Raw genomic sequence first — 14,743 nt, 5'->3', positions numbered from 1 at the left:
GCACACTGCTGATGCTCCTGTGTGTGTGTGTGTGTGTGTGTGTGTGTGTGTGACAGTGGAGACGTTACAGGAGCTGGTGAATGGCAGCCTGGGCGGGCGATGGCCAGTGTCCAGGAGGAGGAGGCGCAGGGCCAGTTTGTTTGCCCCGTCGGGCCGAACCTTTGGAGGTTTCGACAGCCACCAGATGAGCAGCAGTAAGAGTAAGTCCAATGCTCTGCCTGCTTTTTTAGTTTCTATGGACAGATTGTAGGTTCATTTTGAACATCACAAAAGCTAATGTGTCTCCATCAACAGCCAATTCACTTCTCTTCCCTGCTGAAGTGTCCTTTTGTGAGATGCTGAACCCTTACTCGCTCTTTCATTGTTAGTGTGGAAAAGAACATGAGCTCAGTGCCACAACTGTCAGTGTTAAGTGTGCTGTGGCTGGTTCCTGACAGCACTGCAAGCTTGGCATGGTTGGAAAAGTAACTAAAGGAGTGCCACGCTGAACGTGTTTTCCATCATCACATAGCAACAGCAGGAGCCACGCCCCGTGCTTCCCTCAGCGCCTCTGTTTAGCACTGTTAAATAGAACAGAGGAGACTGGGATTTAAACAGCAGAGCTGAAGCATCCTGTGGGAAATGTGGCCTGGGGCAACACTTCTGAACAGGTGGCTTACAAGCTCAGGGCAGGACCCTTCTGACGCTGGCTCAGATCCGTTACCAGGTCCAGACTTCTGCATCAGCAGCAATACTGAAAAAAATGCCCGGATGACCAATGTTGAGGACAGGCACAAAAAGTAGTTTGGTAGTATACAGGTCAAGTTTTCACAGCCAAATTTGTCGTTATTGTGTCTAGAAAATATACAGGTTTTCACTCCAGCCACTCAGTATCAATATCACTGCTTTTGTCTCCTCACGTCCAGAGATATCTATGAGCTTTCCAAATCCATAATTTTTTTTTTTTTTTTTTTTTGTTTAGGGTTTATTTTATGTTTTTGTTGTTCACCATTATGTGATACTCAGTGATCTGACCAAAATGCTTACTACACTCAGTGCACTTTGGAAGGAAAGTCAGACCTACAGTGCTTACCCAGTAAAACTGAGCCCGCAACTCAAATTTAATCAAATGTCCAGTGCATTTTAATTTATTTGAACAATCTCAATGCTGAAGGGCATAGGTTTAATGAGGTTGTAATTTGTTGTGAATCGGTAAGCAAAATACATAATAATAACATAATAACAAAATACATTCATGTATTAAATATGTTCACTATTGGAACTATGTTTTGTTGTGATTTTGCTACTGTCACAGAAATGGCGAATTGGTTTAACCATTTCTCTGCTTTATGGTTTGCCCAATTCAGCCTTTTTCAGAATTTCAGAATTTAGTTTCTTAAATTAGAGCTCATGGTTGCAATATTGTTGCTGCCAAACCATGGACAGGGTTAATCTTTTCTCCACATGTAACATGCAGCACGCTCTGCTGAGGTAAATAAACAATGTGGCCACAAAAGTGCTGTAGCACATTTTAAAATCAGATATTAGTGTAAGGCCTTTGTTCATGTAGCCAGCTCCTGTGAATTCTCTGCTGTCTTGCTCATGTACTCTTTCCATGTTTTCCCTTCATGTCAGATGGAGATAAAGACGAGGGTGAGGACATGGCAAGTGATCTACGCAGGACGGAGTCTGACAGTGTTTTAAAGAAGGTCAGTATCTCAACAACCAGTTTTTCTCAATTATGAAACTGCTACACCCCCGTGGCTCTTTGAGGACCTCAGGTCATTTGTGGGGGTACATTCATCCTCCAACATAAACAGTGCCATTCAAATGAGTATAGATGCTTGTCTCTCTCCCGCAAATTAGCCTCTTGATTCTTCCTGCCAGGTCCTGTTGCCAATGGCAACCATCAGTTGTGTAAGAATCCAATAGCCAATGAAAATAAATTGTGGCTCTCAGCTGGGTGGTAGCCATTGTAGTTTTGCTTTATGCATTTATCAAGCATATATCCTGAATTAGTAGGCTACTGAAGACCATTATCTCTTGAATGTTTTAGTAGAACAAGTGTCATGTTATTATTCTTCTGTCTCCTAACCAACTAATCACCAAGCCATTTACTGAACTTTCCAACAGCTGAAATAAGATCAACAGATCCACTTTAGGGATTGCAGCAGCAGTTCAGTGGTAAAACCAGGGAGTATGTGACTGTGGGCAAGAATGATCTTAAATATACAGTCTGCAGTTTATTCATTTTAGTGTACATTGTAGTCACATTAGTGAATGACGCTCTTGTAAATGTAAAATGAGCATTTTAGAGAAAAATGTTATAATTCAAAGCTGGCATACAGCTGGCATACTGTACAGTTACAAAAAAAAAAAAAAAACTCCATCTTAATCTCCATCTTAATAGGTAATTTATTTTCATTCAGTCTCCAAACTTTTTTCTTCATTTTTCTTAAAGCCAAAAAAAATCTGACAGTGGGATGAGTTAATTCCACTTATTTCCAGTGCTTTTTTTTGTTTCAATTTTTTTTCTGGGATCAAGTATAAATATGTTGAAACAAGGCAGAATAAGGCAGATCAGCCCGCTGTTATCAAGAAAATTACACTTGATTCAAGAAAATTCAGTGGCAGATTTTTTTTTTAACACTGAATACAGGTATGTTAAGATGTAAATTTTCTGCAGTGTACTGCACACCCTGAACTTGTCAGAAACCTGTAAAACTCATGTTTATGTCCCACTCCATTAATTCTTGTGTCAGAAGCGTAGTAAAAAAAAACTGCCCCAGTGTAATAAATCTATATATTAAATAAGGCCAGTAGTACAGCCCTGATGTTGTCATATTGGGGTGCTTTTCTGAAAATATGATTTGGCTGTTTTTGATGCGCTGCACGCATATCCTGCATGTTGAATGCAAGTGTATTATGTATATGTCTGCACCAAAAACATTTGCACAGGATGTCTGATTTGCAGATGTGTGCACATTCACTTACACACCCACATACACACATAAAAACACACACACACACACACACTTATATACAGTACATTGTGAGACATAGTTTGAAATAAGCATCACACACACACACACACACACCCACACTCAGACGTCCACATATACTCAGTGTATGCGTATGTGTCTGTTCTGCAGGGAGGAAATGCCAACCTGCTGCTGCTGCTGAAGAGGAACAGTGAGGTAAGATGTCCCATCTCTCAGCCAATCAGAGCCACTATAAACTATAAACCGTCAACACTGAGTGTTAAAATCTGTCTATAAGTTAGTCCTCACACAGACTGTCCAGTGGATTCACTAAAAATATGAGATTATTGTTGTTATTATTGTTGTTATTATTATTATTGTTGTTGTTGTTGTCGTTTTTAGCAGTAGTAGTAGTAGTAGTAGCAGTCATAGTAGAAGTATTTCTATGGCACTACGCAAAACACAAAGTACCTTACAAGGGGGTAAAAACCAATCTAGATCATTTAAACCATAAAAAGACGTAAATAATTAATAAAAGGTTATTACATGAAAGCATGTCCACGAAAGTGAGTTTAAAAATATATATATTTTATAAGATGACCTTTGAGATAAGTTTTGATCAGACTAAACTTTAATGATCCCTCTGGGGAAATTATGCCGTCGCTGCAGACCATACTGGTATTTTGTAATACTGGTGTTCCATTTTATAAACTGCACACATACTTTACATTTCTCTCAACCATTTCCCCAAGCAACCAGTGCTTTTTCAGATGCTTGGAATAATTACGCTATGTATTTTATTTATTCATTCATTGATTCATTCATCCATTTATTTATTTATTTATTGATTGAATCCATTACAGTATTTTGTCAGTAAACTTACCATACAAATCTCTGCTGCCCTGGCTAACATTCATTTCTGGGTTAAAACTGATGGACACTTGAATTTTGCTTGTAAAAGTTTTTTTTTTTTTTTTTTTTTCTCCCTTTCTGGGAAAACTTTCTGACAGAGATATTAATTTTGCTGTGTGGGTTTCTCTGCATGGAAAGCATTTCTAAATTGATCAGAGAGGAATGGTGCATTCAGAATGTGCTGTCAGATAAATCAGAAAACATAATCAATAGTTCGCCGGTCTAACTACTTGGTAGTTAACCAGACCGTCCTAAGGAAGCAGCCAAAGTCCACATCATCCTTAACATAGTGCCCATGCTTGCTTATCATTGGTCTTCTGGGTTTGATTTTCTGGCAAGTGCTGTTTGGCAGATTTTTGACGTTCTGGGTGTTAAAGCCTCCCACCAGTGAGTCAACCAGAATATCAGAATATGGGCAAACTTTTAAAATACTTATTTAACATGCAACGAATAACTTGATAGACAGAAGTGGTAGGAAAAATGTACACATCTTAAGAAGTTCTTTAGAAAATTGTGTTATAATAATGTCATGGATACATAAATTTTAACAAACATGCAAAGACAACAGCATGCTTATAAGTTTATAGTTATGCATTACAACCAATAGCGTATAGATATCACTCCACTGTCAACATGATCAGAAAAGGTATTTTACTGTGGATATCCTCAACATGTGAAGTAACTTCTTGGAGAGTGTGCAATACGTTGCGGTGCTTAATATTCAAACAAATGCTTGATAACTTGAGCTGCATACCTGCTGTCACCCTTTCACTTCCCTAACCACCATAGATTGTTTCTTTTTCAGTCTTTCCATGAGGTAGAGGACAATGTCAAACTGAAATCTAGCAGTTTATTGTTGCCTCCCATTGTTTCCTGTTTGAAAACACAAACAGAGCAGCATGATATTGCTGTTAGAAGATTCTCAGTGGTTTGTCTTGTCCTACAGCAGGTCCTCCACAGCGTCTCCAATCTGCACCTCCTGCTCAGTACGCTGCAGGTAAGGAGGCTTTGGCCTTAGGAGATGTACTAAAGCTTCACTCACACCGCAGGCTGTCATGCTAATGTGCTGCTGTTCATATCTGATGTTTTTTGGATATTCTAGGATATAATGCATGTCCTGTAAGACTATGACCTGGCAGCAATATAAAAAAAGAGAGCCCACAGCAAGGTTATGGTGCCTTTGAGTTTTGACTGAATTGTGCTCTCTCCACAAACACCAGTCAAGTCAGCTATTTCAGTCTCTTTCTGTTATTGTGTCACGTTGTCCTCCATGATGATAATGCTGATTCAGCCAAGCTGCCATGGGCCTCAAAATTATGAGAGCTGTCTCAAGTGAATGGTGTAACATTTATTTATTGTCATGGCAACACTGGCAAATTCCAGTTTGAACATTAAAATGTATGTTTTGTGACTTGGGATTCAGTTCTTTACTGCATATCCATGCGGTCAAGGACAGAACTGAAACAGTGCGCCACCATGATGCTGTTGGCTGAACATTACTATAAAGACATAAAAAAACAAATGTCTGGAACAGTTTACAAAAGATTGTATATTACCAGCATGCAGTTTTTCTGTCTAATATAATCTGTCTGGCCTGTGGTTCTGGTTTGTCTAAACCAGGCGGTGGTTGTTCAGCAGGACAGCTTCATTGAGGACCAGCGCCAGGCCCTGAGTGAGCGCTCATCCTCTTGCACCTCCCTGTCGCGGCCATCTTCGCGGCCCAGCTCGCTGATTGAACAGGAAAAGCAGCGCAGCTTGGAGAAGCAGCGGCAGGAGCTGGCTTCCCTGCAAAGGCAGCAGGCAGCCCATATAGAGGAGAAGAGGCGCAGGGAGAAGGACTGGGAGATGAGGGAGGAGCAGCTGACTGAGAAGGAGATGCTGCTGCATGTACAGGTAACCCTGCGTCTGGTTCTGCAGGGTCAGTTCATTACTCATACGGCTCTGTGCAGTAGTAGTAATGCAGTTCATCTTTATTAGCTCTGTAATGGGTTGGGCAAATGGACAAATACATGAGCAGTGGAGGTAGGAACAATCTTGCTGATTTGGGGGGGAATTATTTTATCTTGATATTTGGTAAATACTGAAGTTTTATAAGAAGCTTTACAGGGAAAGCAGACCGCTGTGACAAAGGACTATTCCACCTTGTTGTTAAGATAAATAAATAAATATCCAAAGCTCCTTTATTTTAGAGTTTATTTTCATTGAGACCTAAGCCATGTTCAATTCAAGGTCCTGTCATAACATTCACTTAGGTGACTGAGTCATTGCAGTGGTGTTGTTTGGTGGGCTAAGCTAATGCAGTCACTTGGCTTGGAAAGAGATTGCGATTCATGATTGGTGAATGATGAGGGGCAGAAAACCTTCAGAGTCAACCATGCAGGCAAGAAGAACAGACAAACCAGTGCAAACCAGGAAAAAAATGTTTCATTTACATATCAAACAGAAACAGCAGGTAGAAAACATTAAATGCGTGTCTTTTTTTTTTTTTTTTGATAGGTGCATTCATTGCTACCACTTTAACTAATACATTTCCTACAAGTAGTGCTGACACTGAAATGGGGAAGCACACAGAGAAACGCGCACTCTGATGATTAATGAATGATAATAAGAAGAGGAATAAATAAGATGCTTAGCCACCTGGCCAAACAACAGCAGGGCTTCAAATTTTAATGAATGCATCTTCACACGTCTCAAGTATAAGTGTTAACCAGCAGCCTAACAGTAAATAGATGTCAAGGTTTACACTTAGACCAGATTTGCACTGGTTCTAAAGACAGTGGGGGCAAAAAAAAAAAAAAAAAAACTTAAATCCTGTCCAGCAGCATCAAAGGTATTAAAATGATCAATTATTGATATGTATGTGTACAGCAATTTGATGATGATGATGGAGAATGGTGTAGTGATCATGACAATATGATCATAAACCGATCAATGATCAGTGATAATAATACACAAAGTGCTTTACAGAAAGGCATGAAAACAAAATAGTAGAATGTATAAGAATGGGAGAATATTAGGACATATTCAAAATAAAACAGATTAGAAGAAAATGCATAAACAGACAGACAGACAACACCAAACTGGGACTTACTGCATGCAGAATGTGGGACCACCTCTCCAGAGTCGTTTCCATCAGGAAATTACTCTGCAAGAGCTAATTGTTAGATAAAGCATTTGAAACTAATGTGCCTAATGGAAATACTCTGCAAGAGCCAATTGCTGGATAGAGTATGTTTTCAATTTACATCTAAATGATCAAATCAATCAGCTAACCAAGCAACCAATCACTGCAGGAGGAAGAGATATGGACTAGGCACAAGGACATTGAGGAGGAGAAACAAGAGCTGCAGAGTAAGAAGGAGGAGTACCAGAGAGACCTAGAGCGGCTGAGAGATGCCCAGAGGAAGCTGGACAGAGAGAGGGAGGCAGTGCAGCGGCAGCTGGACAAGATGGAAGAGCTCCGCCTGTCTGAGGTGAGGAGGGATGCCTTAAAGGGATGGTTTAAAACAGAGATTTTCTTATTTATTTCTGTTCTTATCATCCACCAAGAATCGAGAGCTCCTAAAGGTCAATAACTGTAATAAAATTGAGTTTTAGGGGCTGAATTTCTATAGTAATATATCCAGTGTTCATCTGCCCAGCAACAAGGATGATAGTCCATTTGTTGGAAGTAAATTTACTATGGCTCTTACTAGTCCTGCAATGATATATTAGTAAATTGCTGAAATTTCTCTTACTAAAAAACTACACTTAGGAGGCTTGTAATAGTGGAGGTGAGAAAGTCCAAATCTAACACCATTAGTTCCACATCAGATTGAAGCACTTTGCTAGCCCTCGCCTCTTCTGATACAACCTCAGATTGGTAAAATAATCCGCTGTAAAACGGTGGATTTATATCAGAAATGGGGCTGCTGTGCTAACAAGCTAACAGTTACTGTGACAACCATTTGTTGACGCTAGTGCAGCTTATCATGTGCAGTTGATGAGTCTATCAAAGTGGGACAGGAGGAATAAAAACTGAGGCCATGTTCTGACTGGATCGCTCCACTCTCACTTGTGAAAGTAACTTTTTAAACCCGAGCAAAACTGTTTGTTTGACTCAGGCAAGAATGGTAACTGCTGGCAGTACACCGTGTGTTTGGATGCTCCTACAGCAGTGGTCTTCAGGGCCTCCAAGGTGCAAGTTTTGCAAAAGAGCAGCAGCTGACAGCCTTGAAAGCTTCAGCGGGAGGATCTCAGCTGGTTTTAGGAAAAGTGTCATATTCCAGTTAGCACCACAGTGAGTTTTGACAATCATGCCTCACGCAGGGGCAGGGCAGGGAAGGACTAGGTTCATAATTTGTTGAACTGAGAACTTGAATATGCATTGACTGTAAATTCTATGCCAAAGTCACCCCATTATCATGGGTTTGCTGACGTAGATCAAAGCATACCAGGCTCTGTGTCCCACACAGAGCTGCCACGTCAGCTAGTTTATCTCTGTCACATATCGACTGCACCAGTGCTGTACAGCAATACATTCACTACTGTTATCTTTGCATAATGAATTTCAAGGCTTTTGTGCCATTTCCACCAGATGCAATGCATCTTTTTTGGGCTATAAATGCTGTGTGGGTATAACCCTTTCTTCTAGTAATTCTGGCATATTTTGTGCTCTGCTTTCATTGGAGAGCAGATGTTATTTATATGTATTTATTTAATAACTGGCTACTGTTAGAAATCTGGCCACCATCTGAGACCCAGTCTTAAGTTTTATGATGTGTGCCCAAAGCAAACAGAAATGTCATGTCAAATAACTGTAACTAACTGTAAATAACTTATCAAGTTTACTGATTTTACACTTTGACCCTCTTCACCTCTTCCCACACCACCTCCTCCTCCAGAGGACTCCCTCCAGTACATCAGATGATTCCCCATGCCCCGGCAGCTCCCAGTCTCTGGACCTGGACCTGCCAGAGCTGGAGTTGCCCAGGCTCCAGCCCCACAAGAGCAAACCCAAAGGGAAGAACCTCAACCCCTTTACCTTGTCCTCTGCTAACCCGGGCCTGAAGAGCAGCGAAACTCCCAACCAGGTCCCCAACTACCTGCTGCAGCTGGCCAAGAACAAGGGCAAAGACAGGAAGGAGAAGAAGGAGAAGAAGAAGAAAAGCAAAGGCGGGAGCACACAAACAACAGGTATGGCAGGAGGGAGGGACAGAGGTATGGATTTAGATGAAGCCAAATTATCCACTGTCATACCACAAGTCAGGAAGTGGGGAATCACTGTTTTGCTCAAGGACACATGGCTTTGCCAGCCTTTGGTCCTTTGGTCATGCTAATGCTGCTATGGACAGACGGATGTATAAATCCGTAGCTGAATGGATGGAGTGAAGGAGGGTTTAGGGGCGATTGATTAGTGGAAGCACCAGGTGAAGGTTAAAAGGGTGAAAAGACCAAGTAATCTTTAATTTTCTACAGAATCAAAATTTGAAGCCATGTTTATCTCCCAAGTTTCAAACCGGGCTGAATATGAAGCCCCAGTTTATTTCAAGTTGCAAGTGCATGCTGGTTAGACTCACCCTGTAGACAGCGTTAGAAAGAGTACCACGAACTGCTACTCAAATAGAAGTACTGTTACTCTGCTGACATTTTACTTAAGTAGAAGTATCGCTGTAAAAATCCACTGAAGTAAAAGTAAAGTGTAGCTTATTTAAAATGTACTCAGAGTAAAAGTTACCGAATTACTTTTTCAAAACAATAACTTGGGCGAGAGTACAAGAATCAAACTACGATCTCTTGAAGGTGCGTTGTACACAATTGCCAAGTGTTGATTGAAGTGAGGACCCTGTAGACTCACTGATTAATTCCCCTTTCCCCCCACACTTACTCCACATTTTTTCCAGTTGAGTTAAATGGTCTTCTGGTTCCTTTGACCACGTGCAGTTTTTCATCACCTTTTATTGGAAATTTGGAAATTACAAAAAGAAGAACTAGCAAAGTAGACCCAGATTCTTCTTCTCATCTTTTCTGGCTGAGCGTTCATTGTGAAAGGTTTGTAATGGATATGACTGAAAATGTTGTCAAGTACAGTACTCAAGCAAAACTGTACTTTTGCATTTTCAAGTCAACTCACTGACATGTTAAACTCATGAACACATATTTAGATACTAACATGAAATGTATAACTGACTGCGTGAAAAGTAGGCTTATGATATTAGCAGATTCATAATGATTTGTTTGTTTAGTTTTTCTGTTTGCATGTTAATTCTATACTCCTATATTACTAGTCTATTTTATATTAATGAGTCAAAGGTAACCCAGTGTTTTTTTAAGCCTGTCCCAGCCAGTGGATGCAGGTGCAAAGGATGTGCCCAGTGTAACCAAAACATGATAGAGTATAAAACATCCACATAGCAGAGAAAAAGTAAAGTTTGACATTGATGATACCATAACCTGCAACAGTTCTCATGTCATTTATGTGATTAAATCCAGGCAGTTTGGTGTAACTTGGGAAGATTTCACGTTCACTACAGCAAAATACAAGGGCAAAAGCTCTATTTGGGGAACTGCTGGAAGCTACTCTGTTGCCGTGCGTCATTCTGATGCAATTTGTAGATTTTGTGGTATTGAAAAAGTACAACTTATATATACACACTGCAAACACTGTCACCAAAGGGACTAAATGATGTAATTCCATGGCAAGTCATGCTTTAGAATGCTAGAAAATATAGAAAAAGTTCTCTGTTTTGATAAGACTGAAAATTATTGATTATGAAAGCTTCCCAGGTTGATGTTTCTCATTCTTATTGTCAATAATGCTTCATATAATTTTCAGGGTTTTGTTTGCTTCGTTTGTATTGAATAATGGTGTGTAAACATTATTATGATCTATTTGGTAACTGCTTGCAGTTGAACTTGGGTCGCTCGAGCTAAAGGTGTGCAGGGTGTCCAAGTCTCTTTACAATTTAAAAAAAATCTATTACAAAAGCAATTGATGAGATATGTTAATCAGATTTGTTCTATGCACTCAGTGGTTATCAAAGTTTTTAATCACATTGGACATCAACGACCTGAAGCAAAAGATCACTGATGCCATTACCACCATTGATGAGGCTATGCTACAGCGAACATGGCAAGAAATCGAGAACCGTCTTGATGTGCTTCATGCAACTAATGGTGCCCATATAGAGGTGTATTAAATGAGGCAAAAAAAAAAACAAAAACTTGAAATCTACTCCTCATTATGTAATAATTTCCACAGATTTTTCTATTCATTTGCCTTTGTAATAAATTTGTTAAATTGTAAAGAGACTTTATGGTTACCCTGTATACACCCATTCATCACCATGCTTGAAGGTCAGACTGATAAAATGCCCAAAAAAAAAAAAAATCCCTATTTTAGCAAGTTATTCAGTCTCATAATCAGTGTTTTTCTCTCTCAAACAAGTGAAGAATAATCTGCCAGTGGGATGAGTTAATCCCCCTCGTTTCCAGTGCTAATCAACATGTTTCCAGAATGTTCTTCAAGTGTCATTTCCTTGATAATAGTGGGCTGATCTGCCTAGTTTCAACACATTTATACTTGATCCCCGGAAAAATCCTGAAACAAGTCAAACATCACTGGAAACAAGTGGGATTATCTCCTCCCAGTGACAGATTTGCTTGTCGCTTGTTTTAAGAAATACAAGATTTTAACAGTCATTATGAAGCTAAATGACTTGTTAAGATGGGTACTGTTTACTGTTTTTCCTTTTCTTTTTTTTAATGGGATCAAAACATGAACGGATGGATGAAAGTGATGTCGAGCAAGAGCAGTGTAATCAAGTGAAATAGTCTGAAAAGGGGGAAATTACAAAGTCATATTTGTTGAATTAACCGTCTTGTGTGGTGAACTTTGAAGCAGGATGGTGCTGTTCATTGCACCTTCTCCCAGAGAAATAAATGTTCAAACAAAGCACAGAAACAATGCTATGTGAGGGCTCTTGAAGAGGTCTCCTTGATTTTCACTGTTGTACTGACTCATCTCCCTGCCTCTGTTCCTCCTCCCAGACCCCCAGCACCTCCCAGAGCCTCCCCTAGATGGAGAGATCTTCTTCTGCTGAGAGGAGTGGTGTCTCCTCCTTCCTCCTCTGTGCACCACACCGTCCTTGACAAACAGACGAATGTACAATCAAGCCCTGTGCTCCCTTTCAAGTCACAGCAAAAAAAAAGCAAGTCAAGTCAAGCAAAAGAAAATCGACTTGTTCACGTTGATAGCTAATTTGTCATATTGTAGCATATAACTACAGTATAAAATAACACAAGCCAAGAAAATCACTTTCTTGTATTTTCAGAATGGTACAGAGGTACATTTTTGGGGTGTTTGCTCACCCCCAAAAGCCTTGTTTCCTCTTCCATGCATACCTTGAATTGCTTCATATTTGAAGGACGCGGATTTGAGATTATGCACAAAGCATTTCACAGTGGATGGCCTCACCAAGTATGCAATGGGCATCACTGCCTTTTTCCCTCCATGTTTGCTATGGTCCAACCTCGCATTATGTCCAGCCCCAACATCCCATTTCAACCGGAAACATGTCGAGTAATGAAAGCAAGACACCATCGAAATACGGTTTGCATTTGACTTGATCCCCGTGGTTCACATAACACATACACATGGCACAAAGACATGTCGAAATGCCACTAGGACAGACACGAATGTCAGCAAGCTCCACATGTGATCATCATTCTGGAAGCTCTTGCCTGATAAGCTACGACAGTGACACTTAACAGAAGAGTGAGGACATATGGGGGAAATATTTGACTTCACAGAGGTGAAACCAGAAGAAACATCTTGCCTAGCAGCAATTTTTGACTGGAAAAAAAAAAAAAAAGGTTTCCGTTAGTGTTTCATTCCAAAATGCTCGTGTGTATATCCACTTTGAATGAAAATTGTTGTCTGACATTCATTACTCAGTTTGAAAAGCTGATGTGATTACATCCACTAAATTTGTCTTTTTGCTACATGATACTTTTAAGTCATCTTCTGTAATCACTTTTAGTCAGAGTCATATTGCTTGGCTAGATTTTAATTTATTCAAATTATGGAGATCTCATTTTGGAGTGAAACTCTTCAGATGTGTGTGTGTGTGTGTGTGTGTGTGCGTGCATGCGTGCATGCGTGTGTGTGTGTGTGTGTGTGTGTGTGTGTGTGTGTGGGTGTGTTTTCCAGAGCCAACAGTAATGAAGGGATTGAGACATATCTCCATGTGTCTAATGATTCTGTTCAAATCGTTCAGTGTGTTTTAGAGACATGGATGGATATTAGCTTGATCCTCACTTTATCTGCCGCTCAGTAGGCTTTTATGTGGTCCTCGTGTTTGTTGGAGCAGCATCGAGCAGAGCTTCCTTGGTTTTAATTGCATCTAACCCTGCAGGTAGCATACTAATGGCTTCTGCCTTTTAAAAGGAGTTCAATTCACTCATTCAGCCTTTTTTCATTTCTGATAATGGACTCAGTAGATAGACGCTGCTGATGGTTTCAACCAATAGAGGCTGTTAATTTAGAGACAAAGCAGCTGGTTAGAGAAAATGGGAAAGGAGCGTTGAGGCGCATCTGGTATCGGAGCAAACAGAAGACACAATGGTAGAGATGAAGGTCTATTTTCTGTCTCCCTGTTTAGACATTTAAAAAAAAAAAACAACAGCAAAAAAAACTTGCTCTACAGTGATTGCCCGGGCATCTGCTTATTTCTGTTTTAATCAACGACGTTAATTAATCAGTGTTTTTTAAGCACTTTGGTCATTATAGTTGCGATCTGTTAGCAATATGAAATATCATTCAGGGTGCTCTTTATATTCTGTGGAATGAGTTTTCAAATGAGGACCCCGATGCTCATGAAAAGCAGCAACGATCAAAAGTAAGATTGCTCATAATGTGTTGATTTACATAAACAAACACTGCAGTTTCTTTCCTCACAAGTGATACTGTTAGAATTGCAAAGGGACTGGTAGCTTATATGTAATCTATTAAGGGGGACCTCCTGTGTTTTTTGGGGCCTATATTTTGCCCAAATTAGCCCAGATTTTTTTTTGGCCAGACCTACTACCTGCTGGACAGGTAGGGATTAAAAATCAGAGAAAGTTAAAAAAAAAAAAAAAAAAAAAAAAAGCCTCTTTTCTGGTCCATTACACATAGCCTACAGTGAATTACAGAGCGGCGTCACTGAGCTGCTCCTCTCACTGCTTCTTTTATTTTGTTTGTTTGACCCCCTCTAAGTGCTGTTTGTTAACTCACAGTCTGTGTTGAGGATTTCACCTCATGTCTTGGCTGGTTTATTGTAGTGTGCCTTTAAGAGGCTTATAGGGCCAGCCAATTAGTTGCTTCATGTCTTTTGTTTATGGCTTTTGTGTAATCCTGTCAAAGACAGAGGGGAGAGGGCTCCTTTTCTCCTTTGCTTATGGTGTGTTCTGACCACTAGGGGGCACTGCATCTATGACTAAATTAGTTCCTTCACATGACAACATCAAACAATTACATCTATTTTTTTTCTTTTGATCCTGCTGTCGGCCCTGCTGTGAGGAATTGACATATTTTGCTCAGCAGGTCTTTGCCATACAGAGATAATGTGAGGAGCATAAGTTTGCATGCTCTCTGTGACATTTTCCCTTTGGCATTTGTAATTGGCTGCAGAAACAAAATATGCAGTGGGAGACTATAACTGGTTACTTCATGACATCAGTCAGCAAAAGCTTTAAGGCCTAACATTTCAGGGGAGTGGCCACGCAGAGCCACACCAAACAAGCTCTGCAAGGGACAATCAGCAGATCAGCAAGTCAAGAAAACGAGCCCCCTCCCCAGTGATGTTAGGCCCAAAAATGATAAGAGTGTCCACCGGGTAAACCTTGCGTAC

At 40.2% G+C, this 14,743-nt stretch overlaps 1 protein-coding gene and 1 pseudogene across 1 annotated transcript in view; one reads left to right on the top strand and one right to left on the bottom strand.

Moving 5' to 3' along the window:
* The window catches only part of LOC115378596 (A-kinase anchor protein 13-like), a 121,042-nt pseudogene extending 108,272 nt beyond the window's left edge, over positions 1 to 12,770 (top strand).
* The window catches only part of sv2ba (synaptic vesicle glycoprotein 2Ba), a 163,382-nt gene that overhangs the window by 146,918 nt on the left and 1,721 nt on the right, over positions 1 to 14,743 (bottom strand). The gene's annotated exons all lie outside the window — the stretch shown is intronic.

The sequence above is a fragment of the Myripristis murdjan genome, chromosome 3, assembly GCF_902150065.1.
Source record: "Myripristis murdjan chromosome 3, fMyrMur1.1, whole genome shotgun sequence".
Lineage (NCBI taxonomy): Eukaryota > Metazoa > Chordata > Actinopteri > Holocentriformes > Holocentridae > Myripristis > Myripristis murdjan.
This window is presented reverse-complemented; position numbering and strand designations above follow the sequence as displayed.